General features: G+C 43.3%; 1 long non-coding RNA gene across 2 annotated transcripts in view; it reads right to left on the reverse strand.

The window, feature by feature from the left end:
• The window catches only part of LOC137455699 (uncharacterized), a 97253-nt gene that overhangs the window by 61847 nt on the left and 13165 nt on the right, over positions 1 to 22241 (reverse strand). For both annotated transcript variants that reach the window (XR_010990875.1, XR_010990874.1), the window contains exons 4-5: positions 903 to 1069; positions 699 to 774 (exon numbers count right to left, since the gene is read on the reverse strand). This is a non-coding gene — a long non-coding RNA (uncharacterized lncRNA). The remainder of the gene's footprint in view (positions 1 to 698; positions 775 to 902; positions 1070 to 22241) is intronic.

The raw sequence follows: 22241 nt of genomic DNA on the forward strand, positions 1-22241 counted from the left end.
CCTCTCCTCTCCTCTCTCTCCTCTCCTCTCCTCTCCTCTCCTCTCCTCTCCTCTCCTCTCCTCTCCTCTCCTCTCCTCTCCTCTCCTCTCCTCTCCTCTCCTCTCCTCTCCTCTCCTCTCCTCTCTCCTCTCCTCTCCTCTCCTCTCCTCTCCTCTCCTCTCCTCTCCTCTCCCTCTCCTCTCCTCTCCTCTCCTCTCCTCTCCTCTCCTCTCCTCTCCTCTCCTCTCCTCTCCTCTCCTCTCCTCTCCTCTCCTCCTCTCCCTCCCCTCCCTCTCCTCCCCTCCCCTCCCCTCCCTCCCCCTCCCCCTCCCCTCCCCTCCCCCTCCCCTCCCTCCCTCCCCTCCCCTCTCCCTCTCCTCCTCTAGCAACAGTCAAAAGCTAGCACTTTTCAGGGCTTATGAACCACAGGTGATTGTCTCACATAAGCATATGCATCAGAGAGAACTGCCACATGCTTTCAGTATCATCTGCTCTTAAGTGCAAGCAGAACAATATATCAAAAGACCAGCTCTGCAGACACCACCTGAAGTGTGACTTCTATTTGCAGAGACTGCTTCAGGATATGAAGCTGATTTCTCTTGATAACTAGTCTTTGCAGCACAGGACCATGAAACCAAGCTTTGCTGGCAGTAAAATTAGAAAAGCAGGCAAAGAATAGATCCAGAAATCCCTGCTGTGCACATCTTTAATTTGCTACCTTCAGAGATGGGATCTTCCTGACCAGAGAGTGCAGTCCTGCATGTTTGTACCAGAGCTTGGGTGTAGAAATCCTCCTGCAGCAAAAAGATAGCAGTTATTTGCCCTTTGATAGAATTTTTTATCTTTTAAACACACTGGGGAAGAAATCCCCAAAGTCAAATAAACAAAAAGCTGTTTACCATTCAGACTTATCAGTGTTTACCTGTAACATCACAGCTATGCTTTATTCTCTATTCCACAGAGCACTACTGCTTCCTCACAGCCCCAGCTGCCAGCACAGCTTTGCAGCTTTGCAGCTGAGCTGCAAAGTTTGGAAATGCAACATCTGCCTCTTGGAACGATGATTTTAATCCTTTTGGACACTGCCAACTAGAAGAAGAAAATGGTACATACACAGGATCAGATTTGTTATCATAGAATCATAGAATCAGTCAGGGTTGGAAGGGACCACAAGGATCATCTAGCTCTGATTTATTTTCTTAAGGGCATCTTACTACCTTGAAAGTAGCTCCAGACAAAGCTTTGTGTGGGCTGCTCTTCCCCTAGTATCATAGTATCATAATATCAATCAGGGTTGGAAAGGACCACAAGGATCATCTAGATCCAACCCCCCTGCCATGGGCAGGGACACCCCACACTAGATCAGGCTGGCCAGAGCCTCATACAGCCTGGTCTTAAACACCACGGCTCAGGGGTGACCTCATTGCCCTCTACAACTACCTGAAAGGTGGTTGTAGCCAGGAAGGGGTTGGCCTCTTCTCCCAGGCAAGCAGCACCAGAACAAGGGGACACAGTCTCAAGCTGCGCCAAGGGAGGTTTAGACTCGAGGTGAGGAGGAAGTTCTTCACCAAGCGAGTCATTCATCATTGGAATGTGCTGCCCAGGGAGGTGGTTGAGTCATCGACCCTGGAGGCGTTCAAGGGGAGATTGGATGTGGCACTTGGTGCCATGGTCTAGGCATGGGGTCTGTGTTGATAGGTTGGACTCGATGATCCTCGAGGTCCTTTCCAACCTAAGCGATACTGTGATACTGTGTGATACCTCCAGGGACGGGGTCTCAACCACCTCCCTGGACAACCCATTCCAGGGTCTCACCACTCTCATGGTGAAGAACCTCCTCCTCACATCCAGCCTGAATCTCCCCACCTCCAGCTTCATTCCATTCCCCCTAGTCCTATCACTACCTGAGATCCTGAAACCACAGCCTGAAGATTTCCATGTGGAACAGAGAAACTTTATATTTAATAGTTACATTTATTTGGGAGTTTAATTGCCAGCAATTCTCTGAGAATGAAACCTCAGAATAGATTCTCATTATTCAGTAAGTCAACTGTATCTCTGATAACCCTATCAATACTTTCAGTTCCTGCATTCTGTAAACCAACCCAACTATTCTTCCCAGTTGCAATCAGAATTACTCAATAACTTCACTGAAATACTTAAACATTAGTAAAACTGTCTTTGCCTGCATCAGCTCTGTAGCTAGTTTATGAGACAATTGCACAAGGCATTCACTGATATAGGTAAAGAGCTGCTTTCTTGAGCCACTACAACATATATCATTCCTTTATAACCTCTTTGCAGATCAGTCTGGACTTGAAATATAAAAGATGTCACTCCACTGATCTTTATAATCTACTTCCATCTCAAGAATTTACATTTGTAACATGCAGCTCCCTCCTCTCACTTATTTGTGACCTCATAAAAGCATCACATAAATGAAAGCTAGTTTATTTTTCCCAGCTGCTTCAGTAGGTGAAATAAAAGATATTGCCTACCTGAATAGGCTCTGACCACAACACCTTACTTCATTTTAGCAAGCACAGTCAACTTGCCAAAAAATAAATGTGGTTTAGTTCTGTCCTACAATGACACCTCAAGATGTGGAGACAGTTAGAATCACAGAATTAATAAGGTTGGAGAAGACCTCAAAGATCATCAAGTCCAACCTGTCACCCAACACCTCATGAGTACTAAAACCATGGCTCCAAGTGCCACATCCAGTCCCCTCTTGAACACCTCCAGGGATAGAGAATCTATCACCTCCCTGGGCAGCACATTCCAATGGCCAACAACTCCTTTTGTGAAGAACTTTCTCTTTGCCTCAAGCCTAAAGTTCTGGTGAAGGAAACAAAACTGAAGTCTTCTTGAGGGCCTTCTCTTTTAGGCACCTTTGAGGCTTTTAGGCTTTGGAGCCAGGACTACGAGCTTCCTTTGCCAAGTTCTTTGCAGGAAGCATTCGTTCTGAATTTTGGATCCAATTATTATCAATGGGCTGACATGGGATGCAAAAAAGAAAGTAATGTTTCTCCTCAGTGAGCCTATTTAATAAGCAATCTAGGCAGCAGGCTGAAAGTAGATCATTTGGCCATTCTGTGCATAAACCCCACCTGCAGCACACCAGCATGGGGACAGGTTTCTACTTCATGAAGTAATACTTTAAAAACAAACAAACAAACAAATAAAAAGCACCTTGAAAGAAAAGCTTTTAAATATTTAATCACAGATTTATTGGGCTGTGTTGACTTGCTGGAACGAATCCAGAGAAGGGCAACAAAGTTGGTGAGGGGTTTGGAGCATAAGCCCTATAAGGAGAGGCTGAGGGAGCTGGGGTTGCTTATCCTGGAGAGGAGGAGACTCAGGGGTGACCTTATTGCTCTCTACAACTACCTGAAGGGAGGTTGTAGACAGGCAGATGTTGGTCTCTTCTCCCAGGCAGCCAGCACCAGAACAAGAGGACACAGTCTCAAGCTGCGCCAGGGGAGGTTTAGGCTGGATGTTAGGAAGTAGTTCTACACAGAGAGAGTGATTGCCCATTGGAATGGGCTGCCTGGGGAGGTGGTGGAGTCAACATCATTGAAAGTGTTCAGGAGGAGACTTGATGGGGTGCTTGGTGCTGTGGTTTAGTTGTTTAGGTGGGTTGGATTGGTTGATGGGTTGGACACAATGATCTTGAAGGTCTCTTCCAACCTGGTCTATCCTATCCTATCCTATCCTATCCTATCCTATCCTATCCTATCCTATCCTATCCTATCCTATCCTATCCTATCCTATCCTATCCTATCCTATCCTATCCTATCCTAATATATATGTTCATGATTAGTTGCCACATTTCCTCTTGTAGAGAAAGGCAGAGGCTAAGATACCTAAGGATTATAGGATATATGACCAAGGAAAGGTCAAGTCCAAAGTATTGTTGGATATTTTTCAGACTCCATTGTTTTCTTTCAGGGAGAAAAAGAAGCTAAACCAGATCAATTTCAGTCGGTTGGCTGAGTTTATTTTCTATCCCTTGCTTGTTCTCAGCCTCCAGAAATAATAAACTGATTGTATCTACTGACATTTCTCTGGAAGATTGATCTTCTCAGTCACACAGATTTTGCAAACATAATGCCAGCTTGCATTTATATAGCTCATTTCATCTCGAGGAATCCCAAAACCTTTTACAAATTTAATGCTGTGGAATCTATACTCATCCTAGTTTCGATGTGGCTGTCTCCAGGGCAGAGGACACTGTGTGACTATCTAATACCAATTTGAGATAAGTAAGAAATGCAAGGCAAGAAATGCAAGACAAAATGTAATGTGGCTGCACACTATCAGTAAAACTATGCCACCTTCTCCAGTTTTACCAGAGATGGGAGATGGGATGTTTTCAGATGGGATGTTTTCAGATGGGAGGGCCTTGCCTTGCACTTAGTGGTCAGGTTACTAGCCAGTGGCATCTCTCTATTTCCTATATAGCCTGTTTTGAATAAATCTCAGCTGTGAGAAACCTCCCAGTTATGAAAACAAAGAGATCCTGTTGAAAAGCAAGTGTCATCCACTGTCAATACCTGCAGATCCTTCGCCTACCCTGCACAGGACACAGCATTGTGTGAAAAGAGTGAGGAGGAGAAGGAAGTCTGCAGCAATAAGAGCACTGGACAACATAGATTAGTAATCTCTGAAACTGTGACTGCTGCAGCCTGTGCAGGGATCAAGCCCTGGAAGTCAAGGATAAGAAATGACCATGAGTTTCCAGCCATACCACTGAGTTTTCTCCCTCTAAGGTCTTTCATCTATTTTTTGGTTTCCCATGAACACATTTCTCAGAGATGCTTAATCATTTCCAGTAACAGCATTTATCATTTGTCATTTTCCAGAATGAAGAGATCACAGAGTACCTCAGGCATGTTTTCACCAAAGCTGTGCAGACAGGCACTATCAGTTCTCCCATGACATGTTATTTCTCTGTATATTTAAAATCAGTCACACTATTTCCTTCCTTCCTTCCTTCCTTCCTTCCTTCCTTCCTTCCTTCCTTCCTTCCTTCCTTCCTTCCTTCCTTCCTTCCTTCCTTCCTTCCTTCCTTCCTCCCTCCCTCCCTCCCTCCCTCCCTCCCTCCCTCCCTCCCTCCCTCCCTCCTTCCCTCCCTCCTTCCCTCCCTCCCTCCTTCTCTTCCTCCTTCCCTTCCTCCCTCCCTCCTTCCCTTCCTCCCTCCCTTCCTTGATTTTTTTTTGAGCTCTCCAGTTAGACTACTGCACAACCCCAGCTGATATATTCTTGCTTCTGCTTTACAAATTTGTTTGCTTCCTCCTGTGTCATTAATGGACAAATACCATCTCCAGCCAACTTCTCCCTCTCACCTCCACCTTCTGATTCTTTGTATTCTATTCTCTGCACAGCATCTGGGAGAGCCTTCTAACTGCAGTACTATTCCAGCCTTAATATAGTTTTGTCCCATCCACCCACAGTGTTAAATAGAACCTGGAGAAGTTTCCCTTTTCAGAGCTCATTCTGGTGGTCTAGGCGAGATTGATGCTCATTTAAGGTTCTTGTGACTGGATGGAGATGCACAAAATGCAGACCCTGAGCTATTGCCCAAAACAATGAGCTATTCCCAGTCCTACTGTTCACTGGCCCTCAGCCAGTACCTGCAACCAGCCACCTTTATAAGAAGCATGTGCTGGGGATGCCAAGAGGCATGAGGATGGTATAAGGGAATTTGGATCCTAAGGGACATTGACAGAGTTAGATAATTGTTAGACTCAATTATCTTAAAGGCCTTTTCCAGCCAAAAAGCACACCCTGGGGACATGCACGGTGGTACAATTCCCAGCTGACCATAAAATGAGGATTATGTTCATTCTTAGTCATCTGCTCTTCTGGATAGTATGAGGACAGAAGCAGCAGTATGCTCAGATTTATGAGAGCAAAATCATCAATGACACAGAAATGTGTCATTAACACCAAAAGGAAAGCAAGACTCATAAAGAGAAAAGTCAGTTTCTGAAAGAGTTGAAGATGTGCCAATGTATAAACAACACACTATGGTTTATCTTTTGTGTGTATTTATATGCACACACTGGAAACAAGGGAAAAGAGATAGAAATCTTCTAAACAAATATTATGCATGTGTTTAAAGAGGAAAGAGAGGATAATCAGTTTATATACATTGTTCCTGCATTAAAATGCTGATTAGAGTATCAATCATACATACTAATGGCAAACTGCAGGCTTTCAGTGGCCAAATCCTCCAGTTTCTTAAAGGAGTTTGTTGGGATTCTTCATATCCTGCTACACATGAGGGGATTGAGTCCATCATCAGTAAGTTTGCAGATGACACCAAGCTGGGGGCAGGTATTGATCTGTTAGAGGGTAGGAGAGCTCTGCAGATGGACCTTGACAGGCTGGACAGATGGGCAGAGTCCAAGGGCATGAGATTTTACACATCTAAGTGCCAGGTTCTACACATTGGCCACAACAACCCCATGAAGTGCTACAGGCTGGGGTCAGAGTGGAGTCACCATCACTGGAGGTGTTTAGGAAGAGACTGGATGGGGTGCTTGGTGCCATGGTTTAGTTGATTAGATGATGTTGGATGATAGGTTGGACTTGATGATCCCAAAGGTCACTTGTAACCTGGTCAATTCATTTCAATTCAATTCAATTCAATTCAATTCAATTCAATTCAATTCAATTCAAATCCTATTCTATTCTATTCTATTCTATTCCATTCTATTCTAATACTATTCTATTCTATTCTCAAGAAAAGTGAAATAGAATTGTTCTTTCTATTCTATTCTATTCTATTCTATTCTATTCTATTCTATTCTATTCTATTCTATTCTCAAGTCTGTTGAAAAGAAAGTGAAATTGAATTGTTCTTATCTTGCAAACCTAAGGAAGTGCTGGGGGAAGGAGGGAAGTGTTTGGTTTTGGTTGTAGGACGTAATGCACATGTACTTCATATCTCTTAAAATGGAGAAGTATGTATAGATGATAAGGTCAGAAGAAAGGAACAGCTGCACCTGCTGGAAATTTCACAGCCTGGTAATTAAATCCACAGTGTTGTCTGCCAATTTCTCTTCTTCATTCCATAAAACCCCTGCCTTTCACAGGTGCTCAAATGCAGCTATACATAAACAGTTACTGCGGCACCATCTGCACCAGCAAGTGACTTTGAAATGTTGCTTTTCAGAAACATCACAGGAAAACACAGGATAGTTCCCATCAAAACAGTGGTAAGAACATGATACATAGTCTCATCATGCATCTTTCAGGTAGAGACACCACACAGAGCACCTGCTGCTCATCACAACAAGTGAATTCATCCTCACCTCAGAACTTAGCTGCACACAAATTAGAGCAGCAAACCAAGAGCCTGGAACACTCCATAATCTGCTTGTAATGGCAATGGGAATGAAAACCAATCACAACAATGGAATAAGAAGCCAGATAAGTGAAAACAATAGGGCTTGTTTGTATGCCCAGGCTGCTTTTAAAGACTGCCATTCATTACATTATTCCCTAAACACTATTTAGAGGAAAAGATTGACACTTTTATGTTTAACCATTTCAGATTAAACAACTAATAGTTACACTTGCTTATCCAGCAGCTCATGGGCACAGCTTGAATTAAGCTCTCCTTCCCATAATTTCAGCTAATCTTTAGTTTGAAGGAGAACTTTTTGTGCTTGCTTTCCACAGTTTCAGCTAAGCAGTAGCTTGAAGCAGAAACATTTTTTATTGTGCTAAATCAAAGAAAGAATAGAATAGAATAGAATAGAATAGAATAGAATAGAATAGAACAGAATAGAGTAGGAATAGGGATAGGAATAGGAATAGGAATTGGAATGGAATGGAATGGAATAGAATAGAATAGAATAGAATAGAATAGAATAGAATAGAATAGAATAGAATAGAATAGAATAGAATAGAATTAACCAGGTTGGAAGAGACCTTTGAGATCATCGCGTCCAACCTATCATCCAACACCACCTAGTAAACTAAACCATGGCACCAAGCACCCTACCAAGTCTCCTCCTAAACACCTCCAGTGATGGTGACTCTACCACCTCCCCAAGCAGGACATTCCAATGGCAAATCACTCTGCGTAGAATTTCTTCCTAACTCCAGCCTAAACCTCCCCTGGTGCACCCTGAGAATGTGTCCTCTTGTTCTGGTCCTGGTTGCTTGGAAGAAGAGACCAACCTCCTCCTGTCTACAACCTCCCTTCAGGTAGTTGGAGACAGCAATAAGGACTCCACTGAGCCTCCTCTTCTCCAGGCTAAGCAACCCCAGATCCCTCAGCCTCTCCTCACAGGGCTTGTGTTCCAAAACCCTCCCCAACTTTGTTGCCCTTCTCTGGACACCTTCCAGCAAGTCAACATCTTTCCTAAACTGAGGGGCCCAGAACTGGACACAGGACTCAAGGTGTGGCCTAACCAGTGCAGTGTACAGGAGCAGAATGACCTCTCTGCTCCTGCTGGCCACACTGTTCCTGATACAGGCCAGGATGCCACTGGCCCTCTTGGCACCTGGGCTCATGTTCAGCCTACCATGGACCAGTATCCCCAGGTCCCTCTCTGCCTGGCTGCTCTCCAGCCACTCTGACCCCAGCCTGTAGCACTGCCTGGGGTTGCTGTGCCCAATGTGCACAACCCAGCACTTTCTTTTATCCAAATCCTTAAAAAACAAAGTTATCATAATATCATAGTATCATAGTATCAGTCAGGTTTGGAAGGGACCACAGGGATCATCTAGTTCCAACCTTCCTGCCATGGGCAGGGACACCCCACACTAGATCAGGCTGGCCAGAGCCTCATCCAGCCTGGTCTTAAACACTTCCAGGGACAGTGCCCCAACCACCTCCCTGGACAACCCATTCCAGGGTTTCACCACTCTCATGGTGAAGAACCTCCTCCTCACATCCAGCCTGAATCTCCCCACCTCCACACAAATTCTATCACAGGACTTTACTTGAATTCTAAAATATCTTCTACTTTGCTCCTCAAAAGTTGGAGTTAATCAAAAGTTAAGGAATTTGAATTCATCCTCTGTACCTGAACATCAGTATCGTGAATAGCTTTTGATATATTAGCAGCCTACAGAGCTAGGGAAAGATCTCAGATGAATCATTGATGTAGGGATGACCCAGCTTATGAAGGGGATGTATCTTTCACTTCCACATTGGTTTTCTGTGTTTTTCACAAGGGTGAGGTTTTCTGTTCTTCCTTGACTGCTAGTGGAAGAGCTGATAAGTTTCAAGAGATGCGTCTTGAGCACCAGCAGAGCACCAACCCGTAAACACAGCACAGTTCTCAATCATCAGCTGCAGCATTGAGATTCACTTTGCTGGGGCAAGGAATAAACAGAAAATTTTTAATGATCACAATCTTCTTTTTACTTTGGTGTTCTGAGATCCTCCCATGAAACCAGGAATCCTGCTGATTATGGGAAACTGTACGAATGTAAGAGTTCAGCTACAACTTGGTTTCTATCTCCTTTACCAAAGCCATCCCTCAAACATTCATTACCAGTCACAACAACAGATGTGCTGCCTCCAGAGTGCTCAAGCACTGATTCCTCACTATTGTCTATAACAGGCTGCTATTTCCAACAGATAACACTGAGGAACATGTAATTTCCAAAGCAATAATATGTGTGACCTCTAAAAATCAAGGAAGTCGGCCTACTCCATTCACACCCTCCCTGCTCCCTTGAGACACCGCATTCAGCCTTCCACCTCCATCCTTTCACCTCCTGTCATCTTTGTGGGCTGGATTCCAGAGGAGCTATTTATTATTTTGACTGTTAAATTAGCATACAGAGCAATCTCCTTGTAAGCCAGGACATGAGAGACAACTTAATAACTATTCTCCATATGAACTTCAAATTAAGTCATTCCTTTGTCAGGAGTAAGTCAGCTTTCAGCTTAGGGAAGTAATATTTGAGACAAACGAAGAGCTTACTCTAAATCATTTAAAATAAATCTCCCTAGTCTTAAATATTTTGATCATCTAATGTAAAAAAAGAAATAAAGGTTAGCTTGATAAGCTATTCAGGCAAGGTCAGATGTATTTTTTAACTCTTATTATCTTCTTTTTTTCCTTTTTCTCCCCCCCCCCCCCCCTTATTTTTTTTGTGGGAGGAGAATTTAAAAACAATTTGATTTGTAAAACATAGAGTCCTAGAATCAATAAGGTTGGAAAAGACCTCAAAGATCATCAAGTCCAACCTGCCACACAAGACCTCATGACTACTAAACCATGGCACCAAGTGCCACGTCCAATCCTCCCTTGAACACCTCCAGGGATGGTGACTCCACCACCTCCCTGGGCAGCACATTCCAATGGCTAACAACTCTCTTTGTGAAGAACTCTCTCCTCACCTCAAGCCTGAACTTCCCCTGGTGCAGCTTGAGACTGTATCCTCTTGTTCTGGTGCTGGCTGCCTGGGAGAAGAGACCAACCCCCCTCCTGGCTACAACCTCCCTTCAGGTAGTTGTAGAGAGCAATAAGGTCTCCCCTGAGCCTCCCTATGCTATTTTCATTCACTGGATCATATCACATCAAAATCTGATGCATAGCAATGCCAATAATTCATTGCAGGACAAACAGGTCTTTATTAGACCTACTCAACAAATCCTCAGTCTTCTCCATCCATGAGATATCATTCCTTCCTTTTCATTGTGATTCAAACAGCGAGAGCTGAGAGCAGTCTCACTGGAATATTCCTGAACTAGGAGGTCAGTTGACTCTTAGTTTCAAGAGAACATATTTGTCTAACTTAAAGGCATGAGAGAGTAAAGCCTCACAGCACACAGCAGCCTGGAAAGAGTGTGGCACACAATCAGGACAGCATAAAATATAAAACTTTGTCAAGACAGCCAGAAATCCAGAGGGGCTTGGTGAGAAAGAGGTTGCTGCATGGGTCAGAAGGAAGCCACTGGTCAGCTGGAGTTTTTGCAGGAGGGAATAGTAAAGTTGTGTTGAATTTTAAGCCATGAATCTTGGGTCCTGGTTAAGACTATAAAGTCTAAGAAGGCTCCAAAATCTATTAAAGAAAAAAACAAACCAAACAAAACCACCAACAACAAAACAACCTAAACCCCAAACCACAACACACACACCCCCCAAGAACAAAAGCAGATGTGGTGGTTTTAGGCTTTGCCTTTAAAATTTAGTTACAGCTTTCGAGCAGAAAAGTAGAGAAATAGAAATAAATCACTATTGGGTGTAAAAAGGAAAACAAAAGATTATTCTAAACAAATTCATTGGATAATTATCTAGAAGAAGAGGAACTGTACCATAACAATTCTCTCCTGTTCTCTGCTGGTCTTGCTTCGCTTGGGAGAGATTAACCTGCTTATCGGCTGGCCTTGGCTCAGCCTATCCCACTGCTTTCCTCTCTGCTTCTCTCTCTCTCTTGGGACAGGGGGCTAGGGGGGAGCAGTGAAACAGGCTTCCCTGGTCCCTGCTAATTGTAAATACCTGTATAATATTGTAAATCCTGTATACTTTGTACATATTCATAGTTTCATAGTTTCATAGTTTAATTCAGGGTTGGAAGGGACCACAAGGATCATCTAGTTCCAACCCCCCTGCCATGGGCAGGGACACCCCACACTAGATCAGCCTGGCCAGAGCCTCATCCAGCCTGCTCTTAAACACCTCCAGGGACGGGGCCTCGACCACCTCCCTGGACAACCCATTCCAGGGTTTCACCACTCTCATGGTGAAGAACCTCCTCCTCACATCCAGCCTGAATCTCCCCACCTCCAGCTTCATTCCATTCCCCCTAGTCCTATCACTACCTGAGATCCTGAGAAGTCCTTCCCCAGCCTTCCTGTAGGCCCCCTTCAGATACTGGAAGGCCACAATGAGGTCACCTCGGAGCCTTCTCTTCTGCAGACTGAACATTGCATTCCATCATAGAGTGTAGATTTTGCTTGTAAACACAGCTTCATTTGCTTCTGACTGAGCTGGCCTGGGAAAGTTAATGCTGGGGGGGAAACTTCAACCCACCACACCAGAGAACCCAATGACAACCAACCAACCAACCAAAATCAAACCTAAGCAACAACAAAAGATATAAAGCAGCTCTCCCAAATTACTCAAAGGTAGTTGAGTACTGTGATGAATGATTGCTAACAATAAAATAGTTGGTGTTTGCAAAATAAAAGTGTTGCCATTTCATTGCTTCAGGGGTTTTGCCTTGAGGAAACAAAGCTACCAGACACATAACCCTGGCTGTGCTCTAAATCTTTCCTGACAGCCTTTCCTATGCATAGCATTCCTAATAAATTCTGTCTTCTGATAAGAAACTGGTAGCTGTCAAAACACAGTTGGGTCCTTTTCTGTTGTTGCAGAAGTGCCTATTAATACAAGACTAGAATCAATTCAAAAGACCTGCAAGGTGAACTTTGTTAACCTTACCTTATATCACCTCTAAGGAGAGCTACAAGGAACAACTGAGATACCTGAAGAGTGGTTGCACAGAAGTGATGATGTCAACACAACAAATAAAAGGCTTCACGAAGTCTTTTGTCACATCTATATTTCATAAGTCAGGCAGTCAGTTCCCCATTAATTTTTAACAAGCCTGTGCTTGCCCTTCCACAGCATTTAGAGTAATGAATGCAAGTAGCAAACAGAGAGCTAACTCATAACTGCTTTTGACAACCCTCATTTTCAAACACCTGATCTAGTCATACATGGCAACTGCTATCAACAGATCTGCAAGGTCAGAATGTCCACAAGCTACCAGTCAAACTTACAGCTTCGTTGTTCTTCCTCATGTGATTGTGACTGTGGTTTGATTTGGGATGTCTTACAATCAGCCATTCAAATTTAAAGCAAACAAACACCCAAGCAAACAAGGCAGACAATAATATCAGAATTACAAAGGAGACTTCTCTTATGCAAATTATGTCCCTTGCATACACAAAATGAAAATGCATAATGACTTTGATACAAATATCTATTGATTTTTTAGCTATTAAATAAAATAATCATAGCAACAGGAACACATCCAGGTGGGTTTTGAAATCCTTGTAGTTCCTTTAGGCTTCTAAACTGAATCCTGGCTACCTTTCTAGGAATGCATTAATAAATAAACAAACACATCAGAGTCTTCTGCGCCTAAGGTGCATCTCTGGATAAGTAATATATGTATTTTGGGGCACCTGTGTACTTGCAAACTAGCTGTAAGTACCACATAACAATTTCCCTGATGTTCTAAACCAGTCCTTGCATGGAGTACTTGTTACACTGCTTGCATTTCAATTACCCAGCTGTTAGAGCATAGGCTTGGAACATCAGCCTCTTAGACAAAATTTCTGCCTTGCTCAGCTTTTTATTCCTGATCCTATATATGTGTCATTTGTGCTTTGCATATCTTGTATCTGTATCACAGTGGAGCTGCATCAAGAAGAGTATTCAAACATGAATAACAAAACTAAGGTTTGATATTGAAGATACTGAGATGCTCACTTAGAGCCAATGCTGAGCTATCTGTATGTATTTATTTTTGCCCTACTACCAAATCTAACCAACTCTTTCAACTGTGAAATTCCCTTAGTGATGGGTATTAGGAAGATACTAACATCACATCATCAAGCAGTCAGCTGAAGAGCACTGTGCTAGGATATCTTCAAGTTTTTTTTCCAGCTGAAATGGTTCTATGATTCTATATTTATGCAAACAAAAGCAAGATTGCTTTAGCTTTCAAATCTCTGGTGTGTTGGAGCCTTGATGGGGAAAAGGGTCACAGAAAGCTTTTCCTGGAGGCATTTAACTATTTCATTAGGACATCTTCAGAAGCTACAAGTGCTTGCTGTTCTTATTTAAACAATCCAAAACTCCATGTTGAGAAAGCAGCAGGACCACAGACACTGCAAACGATCACCACAGGCTCTGCTCAGCATGTGAGGGATGCTCTATGTGAGCACCAGCCCTGCGTCTGCCTGTCACTGATCTAGACTAGGACAACTTGTTTGCAAGACTGCTGGTGTCTGGGTCAGGTGCAATATGGAGCATTTTAGGCAACCATCAGACTTGTGCCAGAGATCAGATGAAGTGTGTATTTTACTCTCATGTATCTAAGAAAACTGTCTGGTGAAGAAAGCAAGCTGGCTCCAAGTCTGGTGAGCAAGGAAAGAAAGCCATGTGATAAATTTGCCAGTGCATTTGATGAATATTTTATCCTTCTGTTCTGAAATATTTACAAAACACATATTTTCCTCCTATTTCACAGAAAAATAAGTATACAGGGAAAAGAAGCTGCTGAAGCTGTGTACCTCCTCTGAAAACACTGACTCGGTTGGTAGATTTTATGCCAAAATTATGCACGATCACTCAGCAGCATAAGGGACTGCAATGTGTCAGAGAAGTTGCTGTCTAACGTGACTTATCACTTTTAAAAGCATTCCTAGTGGTGAGAACAAGTGAGATAATCAAGCCACAACCAACAGATGTATTAGGGTCACAGGACTGCTAACACCACCGACCCTGTCGGATGCTGGAAAGATGCCAAAGCTACCACAGGGGTCACAAAACAGCCTGAGGGCAGCCACAGCATACCTCTCATGTACACAAACTGGAGACATGAGAAATGGCAGATGTGAAAGATAAAAGAAGAGCCACTAGGTGACCTGGACTTCATTGTGAACAAGAGAAAAACACATTCCTGTCACACATTCTGGTGACTGCACCTACTTATACCCTTGGTCTTAGTCAGTCATAAATTAACCCATGGAATGCTGTGATGGTCACCTGAGAGAAGTTACACAGGGATGTTTTGAATAATTTCGTAGCATAGTTTGGGTTGGAAGGGGCCTTTAAAAGTCATCCAGTGCAAACTCCTGGGGACATTCAGATCAAGTTGCTCAGAGCCCCAAACAACCTGACCTGGAGTGTTTCCAGGGAAGTGGCATCTACCAGCTCTCTGGGCATCCTGGGCCAGTGTTTTACCACCCTCACTGTTAAAAATTTCTTCCTTATATCTAATCTGAATCCAATCTCCTTTTCTTTATCACTACAGACCCTACTAAAAAGCTTGCAGCCATCTTCCTTTTAGTATTGCCTAATTGCCCAAATAATCTGTGGCAAATGAGAGAGGTGGCTCATTACTCAAAGCTGATGGAATAAGCAGGAGCAGGTAAAACACTGTGGATTTTCAACTCTCTTGAGCTTTAACAAATGTTCACAGCTGAAAAGTACACTTGGAATAAATGTTAAAGCAGGGATGGGGCCTGAATCTTACTGAATTTCCAACAGATGTTCCCACAACATTCAGAGGCAGTAAAAAGCTCACTTCTCCTTCCTTCACTTCAGAGGGCTGCTCTAAAATGTCTTTACTTCTATAATTCCCTGACTCCCTTCATACTAATACCTTATCCTAACTTCTTCAATGTGTCTTTTTCCTCTTGGAAGAAACACCATTTCCATCTGCTTCTGCTTTTCTTTAGCAATATGAGTGTATGCTTTGGTAATTGAGAAGCCTGCTGGCTACAAGGCTGTTAAAACGCACTGTGTCTGAAAGCATGCAAAGGCACAGCAAGCACTGCTGTCCCGCCCCAGGAAGGTCAACCATGATAAATGGGCACTAAAATTCCCCATGGAAATAGGTGGGGGTTTTTTTTTGTTTGTTTGTTTTCTTTTTCAGTTCTGCTGCATCAGCTCTTTAAGCTCTTTCCAGCAGAGATGCCTCAGAGGAGAGAGGGCTGGAGGAAAAGCACATCCAGGTAGTACAAAAAATGTCATTACCAGGCAATAGTGACTAATCCAAATACAGCCTGAGGGATGTGCTCAGAAAGGGTCAAATATGTTTGAGTGAGGAATTTTTTTCAGGAGTTTGTAGCAATTGCTCTTTCTGTGGCTGTCCCCACTCAGAAGCAGCAAGGGAATGCACAGGGAATGTCCAGCTGCTCACAGGAAGAGATAAAGCAGGAGGTGGGTGGCAATGCCCAGAAAATACAGAAGTTGTGAGGAAGAAAAAGGTTGTGCATATCTAAGAAGACTCTTGACACTTACTCACATTTCTACTTTAGTCTCAGTCCTACATCACATAATATAAGAGACCAGGCTGGATGAGGCTCTGGCCAGCCTGATCTAGTGTGGGGTGTCCCTGCCCATGGACGGGGGGTTGGAACTAGATGATCCTTGTGGTCCCTTCCAACCCTGACTGATACTATGATACTATGATTATGTTCCCTTCTTTTGCCAGAATAGAGTGAGGGCAAGGGGAGATTTCAGTGGGATCGAGTTCATGGCAGGGTGGATTCTTTGGTAAGAACCCAGTGTGCACCACATGGCTTGTGAGCCACCCACTTAGCTCCTCTGTTTTCTTCAGCTGTAGGAGGGAGAGAGGAGGAAAAGGGCAGAGTGAGTTGTGAACACACACAGGGGTGCTGCTCAAGGCCAGGCACTGCAGCCTGTATTTTCCTAGTTGTAGAACTGATGATCTACAAATGGTACCATATATTTTTTCCACACATCTTCCTTGTTAGAAAGCTGAGAAAGCCGAGGAATAATCTTCCAGACAAAGTCAGATATGAATTTCAGGCATAGTAAATTAGAAACAGTCCTGCTGAGAGTAGCCATCACCTCCATATCACCCTGAGTCCTGAGTTGTCAATGTACAAAACGAGTAACATACACAGGAGAGCGTGGAAGTGCTCTCATTAGCAAATCAACACAGCTTTCTGACTTTAAAATTAATGATGGAAATCCACATCATTAACTTGGAATGGGATTTTCTAAGGTCTGTAGTCTCAAGCTGGTCTTCAAATGTACATCAATAGGTGTAAAGAAAAGGTGACTGCTGGTATACAAATGTTAAGCTGTTAAAATCATAGAACCATAGAATCAATAAGGTTGGAAAATACCTCAAAGATCATCAAGTCCAACCTGTCACCCAACACCTCCTGACTACTAAACCATGGCACCAAGTGCCCCTCTTGAGCACCTCTAGTGGTGGGGACTCCACCACCTCCCTGGGCAGCACATTCCAACAGCTAACTCTCTCTGTGAAGAACTTTCTCCTCACCTCAAGCCTAAACTTCCCCTGGCACAGCTTGAGTCTGTGTCCTCTTGTTCTGGTGCTGATTGCCTGGGAGAAGAGATCAACCCCCACCTGTCTACAACCTCCCTTCAGGTAGTTGTAGAGAGCAATAAGGTCTCCCCTGAGCCTCCTCTTCTCCAGGCTAAGCAACCCCAGCTCCCTCAGTCTCTCCTCATAGAGCTGTGCTCCAGACCTCTCCCCAGCTTCCTTGCCCTTCTCTGGACATGTTCAAGTGTCTCAATGCCCTTCTTACATTGAGGGGCTGAGAACTGGACACAGCACTCAAGGTGTGGCACCCAAGTATATTACTACTAATAAAGACTACCTTTCTTTTTCTGTTTTTGCAATATGGGAAGATACACAGAAGCCACTCCTGTTCCAGGTAAGAGGAATACCCTAACAAAACAAGACTTCTGATAGAATGTTACCTGCTTTCATTATGAGATGGGGAGTTTAACACAATTTTGTTGTAAATTGATACTATTAGGTCACTACCTGATGCAGAAAATATGCTCATCCTTTATGCTGTATGTTGCTCTGAGAAATTCAAATGCCTTCAAGGAAATGCAATGTTCTAGCAAAAAACTTATTTTCACATCACCACCCAGTCCATATTAACAGTTTGCCTATAAAGCTTTGAGGAAAAAAGAAGGAGGGGAAGGGGGGGGGGGGGAGAAGAAAGGGAGACAGAGGCAAGGGAAACTGTCCTTGCATGCAGAAGGAATTATCAAAGTCAGAAGCAATCATTAATGCTGAACACTCAGGCTCCATTCTTGGATCCTGAAGAAACTGCTTTGAAGTTAAGATTTATTAGACCATGAGGATCCAAAGTAGGCACTGAGAAACGAAATTGCTATCTCTGAATTATTAATATGTCACTTTTCTTTAATGCAATTCATTTAATGCCCCCTCTCCCCCCCTTTTTTATACATACAAAAAGTTGAAATAATCTCATCATTCAGTTAAAAGAATAAAACTACAGCTGTTACTGTAACTGTTGGGTTGTTTTTTTTTTGCCCAGCTATAAAGCAAATGAATTAAAGAAATATCAGGAGTTTAAAGGTCTGGTACCTTCATTACATTTCTGATGCTGGCACCTAGTATATTTTTATCCAACTGACAGTAATTGCTTCAGTATTCATTTTAGGCTCTTGCACAGTTCCACTACTGTAGAGCCCTTCCACAGAAATCTGTGGTGCTTACAACACAATCAGATCACAAAGGAATGCTCTCAGCTTCCAACACCAAATACAGTAAAAGAGCAAATGCATCAAACAGTTCTACAGCTGGTGAAGGCGAGATTAGATATGGATATGCTTCTCAGCTACTGCTGCTTAGCCTGGAGAGGAGGAGACTCAGGGGTGACCTTATTGCTCTCTACAACTACCTGAAGGGGGGTTGTAAACAGGCAGAGGTTGGTCTCTTCTCCCAGGCAGCCAGCACCAGAACAAGAGGACACAGTCTCAGGCTGCGCCAGGGGAAGTTCAGGCTGGAGGTCAGGAGGAAGTTTTACACAGAGAGAGTGATTGCCCATTGGAATGTGCTGCCCGGGGAGGTGGTGGAGTCACCATCACTGGAGGTGTTCAGGAGGAGACTTGACAGGGTGCTTGGTTACATGGGTTAGTTGATGAGGTGGTGTTGGGTGATAGGTTGGACGCGATGATCTTGAAGGTCTCTTCCAACCTGGTTTATTCTATTCTATTCTATTCTACTTCTCATCTTATAGCCATTAGAAAAATGCTGTATATAAGAAACTGTGAAGAAATTGCACTGTGTCTGTATGTCATTTGTCAGTGGTGCATGGAGCTCTGCATGAATGCTGGAGATGAAAGTGAAGATCTGCAGCCGTGGGAGCTGCGCTCCCTCTACGCTGCCTGATGGAAACAAGCAGGAAAAGAAATGAAATAAATTTGGTGCCACAATTGAGAGAGGAGGAAAGGAATTAAATTGTCCTGTTCTTGTCAGATTTCAGTGCTATAAATTTTAAGCAAAAGCAACTTCATCTAAGCCAGCAATCAGTAAGCTACCCAGGGCAAAATATTGTAAAGATCTACTGCAGTACATAGTTTCCTTTCTCCTGTCTTCTGTAGAAGTTAGCACAGTCCCCAGAGCCTGATCCTGCAGTATGGGGGAAACAGAGTCCTCTGGTTGTGACCTGTGAATTCAGACTATGAACCTAACAGGAGACATGGTTGGGATCAGGGACGCATTGTCCGTTCCCTTCCTTCCCTGCTCTTGGGCAGAGGTTTAAACCAAAACCACTGAACTACAGCCTCCCAGGGACTGTGTGGTAACAATCCGAGATGAGGTCCCAGCGAGGCAGCCAGCTCCAGCTGGCACCACAACATTCCTGCCCCAAGACACCCAGGAGAGCACTCTGTGCAGAACAGATCTAACTGAGAATAACTCTGCAATGAGGCCACTGGAGTTATGTGTGTGGAGATTCTCCTTAAAAACTGCATGACCCTCACAGTTACTTCTCCACACTGTACAGCCACCTCACTGTAGAAAGAGATTGTCTGTTAGTATTTTAATGCTAATAATTATAATAACCAGGAGGTACAGTGAACTAAGGCTCTCATCAGCAGTAGCATTCTATAGAAAGCATTTAAAATAAATTACACTAACTCAGCTCAGCAAAATCAAAGGTTAAAACCAACTTCTTACTCTGAGTCTGGAAGGACCTGTCACAGGTTCAACATTTCCACATGCAGAAAGGCCATTTTCCCTCATGACACTCATCTGCTATTTATGTCCACAAAAATATTAGTAAGCTGTTGCTGACTCATCTCTCAAAGGTCCTGGGAAGTAAACTAACTACTTGGGAGGTACTTTGATCAATTATTCCAAGTTAACACACTTAGCACTTACTCTGCTCTATGCATCTTATTTCATACAAATAAACTCACCCAAAGATATCAACTCACCCAAAGATATCAACTCACCCAAAGATATCAACTCCTGTCTTTCTTTTATTCATACCTTCAGTTGTATACTGCTGAAATATGTGTGCCATACAATCTTTTTTAGCCTGGATTAGCACACACACATACAGACAGAGACTATTTTGTACTTTGCATAAGAATAAATTCTTAGAAGCAGCAAAAGCCATGGAACAGAACAATCACTCCCTCTCCCTGGGACACCTAGCAGCACCAACCATATTTAGCTTATTTTGACTAGTTATACAAAGTGAGATGAGTTAGCTACAGAGAATGAAGGATATCCACTTCAGAATGTCCTACAAATCAGCAATGGCATTGTTTATTTGCACACTCATAGAGGAGAATATGGGGCAGAGCACCCTAACCAAATACTGCAGACATTACCTTCAAGAAAAAAACAGACACATTTCTTATCCCTGAAGTGCCTTCTAGGACCAAGCAAGTATCAACTTGCTGACAGGCATCACAACAAACCATGGTAACCAGTTCAGTCCCCAGATCTGGGACTAGATGAGGCAGGGTAAAACCACTGAGCCTTGTAGTATTTCATACTCTACACAAAAGGCAAATCCTAATTTCTAAGCTTTTGGTTTCAGGTAATCTAAATCAGTGCAAATGCATTGCAGGACAGGAAATCTATGTCTGTATCTGATCAGAGCAATTTGATGATTCATGGATGCCAGGAAATCTCACTGTCTTGCACTGCTGTACAATTTTGCATCATTTTTCATTTGCTCTCTCACACACTCTAATAAGATCATTTCTGCTTCAGTTTCTTGAGTGGGAGTTCCCTGAGGACTGGATTTCATTATCAATTTTGATGGCTGAATGCTTTCAACCTTCAGTTTACATCCGGACAAAGCATGCAGGGAAGAATAATACAATAAATGTCCTGTCATCACTTGCTGACAAAGTACAGTGATCTACTCATTGTGTGCTTTTCAGCTTTGCAGGATACTTGGTTATGTCATGTATCACAGCCTTTGCTTTGCATAGTTCTCATCTCAGGCATTTGAAAACCTTAAGCCAAATCCCTGCACCCCTAAAGCCGCTTTAAAAACACTTATTGTGAAAACAAATGAATCCTAAATTCCTTCCAGGTACCTGTGATCTGTCATGTCTTTCAAGTTCACATGTCTTAGGTTATAGAATAGAATAGAATGGCATAGAATAGGACAGAATTAACCAGGTTGAAAGAGACCTTTGAGATCATCAAGTCCAACCTATCATCCAACACTATCTAATCAACTAAACCATGGCACCAAGCAGCCCATTAAGTCTCTTCCTAAACACCTTCAGTGATGGTGACTCCACCACCTCCCTGGGCAGCACATTCCAATGGCAAATAACTCTTTCTATGAAGAAGTTCTTCCTAACATCCAGCCTAAACCTCCCCTGGTGCAGCTTGAGACTGTGTCCTCTTGTTCTGGTGCTGATGGCCTGGGAGAAGAGACCAACCTCTGCCTGGCTACAACCTCCTTTCAGGTAGTTGTAGACAGCAATAAGGTCTCCCCTGAGCCTCCTTTTCTCCAGGCTAAGCAACCCCATCTCCCTCAGCCTCTCCTTGTAGGGCTTGTGCTCCACACAGAGATACAAGGGTTTCATTTGAAAAACCCAGAAAGGAGAGTTTGGGGACTGGGACTTCAACAAAACCACAATTGTCCTTTTGGAAGAACAAGGCATGGTGACAATTGCCTCTTCTTCCTTTGTTCACCCAAAGGATTCCAGCCATGTCCAGGTTTAATCCAAAATAATCCCTCAATTAGCAGTGAAACCCTCAATTAACAATGGAACTCAAACCCAGAGCCCAACCATGCGGTAGAGCACAAATGCATATCAGAAACTCAGGAGACACAATCCAATGCAAAAAGTAATGTCCAGGGTAAAACTGAGCCACTCTGAGCTGAAGCTGCACCCATGGAGTAAATATTTGTAATGTTCTGAGTGCAAACCATTTACCCTTTCATTCCTCACAGGAGCAGAGAGAAAGACTCAACTATGAGGACAAGGAGACTCTAAATTTTGCATATTTTTCTAAATGGGAATACTAAGACATCTTCCTCCAACAAATATTTGAAAGGTGTTGTGACTAAACTAACTCACAGCATCACAGAATCACCAAGGTTGGAAGAGACCTCAAAGATCATCAAGTCCAACCTGTCACCCAACACCTCACGACTAAACCATGGCACCAAGTGCCACGTCCAATCCCCTCTTGAACACCTTTGCCCCTTAAATTTTGAGGGGTAGGTATTGTTTAGGTACCC

The sequence above is a fragment of the Melanerpes formicivorus genome, unplaced genomic scaffold (genome assembly GCF_026170545.1).
Source record: "Melanerpes formicivorus ecotype bairdi unplaced genomic scaffold, bMelFor1.0.p_v2 SCAF_105, whole genome shotgun sequence".
In the NCBI taxonomy this organism is placed as follows: Eukaryota; Metazoa; Chordata; class Aves; order Piciformes; family Picidae; genus Melanerpes; species Melanerpes formicivorus.